Genomic DNA, 1,295 nt, shown 5'->3' with positions numbered 1-1,295 from the left:
CTTTAGGGATACATTTTTTAACTACCCCCCCCCCCCTTCCCCTATTAATATTATTATTAATAATACACATAACAACAATAATACAATATTTTAGTTGTCAGTGTTTATTATGATTTTAGTGGCAAAGCAGAATAAAAAAATCTAAATATGAGGAAAAGTCCAAAGTCCGATGGGTTTATCCTCTGGCGTGTTGATGTTAACGTGTTGATGTTAATGTATTCATAGACACAAGGATTTTGCAGTGCATGGTGATCAAACAGGTTTCCTGTTATATTAGTCAGAGGTGTAGGGAGGGAGAAGTCTGTGAGTTTAAAAAAAGAGTCATTATACAGATGATTAACAAAACATGCACACGACAGTATTCATACCCTGGTTTTTGTTTTAAACGTGAAAAACACTTTTGATAATGTTTTTCATACACGTACCTTGTCCATAATGTAGAGGCCTATGGGATGTTTATTGAAGAGGTAAGGGAGGAGGATGTTAAATGTGATCTGCATAACATACCAATACCTTGGAATGCCTCCTCGTCCTCGCCTCCTCGTCTGTATACCTGCAGACACAGACACAAAAGTGAGCAGTTCAGTCATCTGAACCCAATACAGCCAGCCTTCAACATGTTCTTACAGCCAACATATTCTCACCTCTTTGTTGATTGATGTCCATTGAATTGGGTCCATTTTCTGTTTTAAAAAGATTTGCACAAATATTAAATGATAGATGGTATCATCATAAAACAATATCAATTGAGATCATACAAGGGACAAAACATACCTTAAATTGAGGAGATCTTTACATTTTTCAGTTACGTTCCTGCACCTGCTGTCCTTTCAAATTCAAATCCAAATGATTCAGTTGGGCAGTTATGTTCCTGCAAGAACCCACACCAACTATTTTAGTTGTTGTCATTTGCCATTTTGAATCCACAATGGGTTTCGGGTTGAATCTTCGCTCCTACAGTTGACCAACACCACCGAAGGGGCATAGACTTCGGCAACCGAATTTCGGGTTGCCTCTAGAAAAAAACATTGTATGCACAAACAGTAAAAACAAAAAAAAGTTTTAAAAAACTATAACGGCACAAAATGTTTCCATATTATGTGCACGAACTGTTCCGGATGGACAGCATGCGGACGGACGCCTTAACCCTCCACCACCCCATCTCCACACATACCAGACAACAAAGGCTTTTAGTGGGTAGAAAGGGCCTGTTTATCCGGGTCCTACTGGCTATTACACACACACACAAAGGCTTCCCTCACGTCATCAAAGAGCTCCAGTCAGAGAGGGACAGC

The 1,295-nt window shown here is 39.3% G+C and overlaps 1 long non-coding RNA gene across 1 annotated transcript; it reads right to left on the bottom strand.

The window, feature by feature from the left end:
• Positions 1–277: 277 nt before the first annotated feature.
• On the bottom strand, positions 278–905 carry LOC127912827 (uncharacterized). The gene is made up of 3 exons (XR_008083561.1): positions 775–905; positions 645–683; positions 278–553 (listed from the first exon to the last, which is right to left on the bottom strand). It is a non-coding gene; the product is annotated as an uncharacterized LOC127912827 (long non-coding RNA).
• Positions 906–1,295: the final 390 nt, after the last annotated feature.

The sequence above is a fragment of the Oncorhynchus keta genome, chromosome 28 (genome assembly GCF_023373465.1).
Source record: "Oncorhynchus keta strain PuntledgeMale-10-30-2019 chromosome 28, Oket_V2, whole genome shotgun sequence".
NCBI lineage: Eukaryota > Metazoa > Chordata > Actinopteri > Salmoniformes > Salmonidae > Oncorhynchus > Oncorhynchus keta.
Note: the sequence above shows the minus strand (reverse complement) of the source record. Positions and strands in the feature narration are given on the sequence as shown.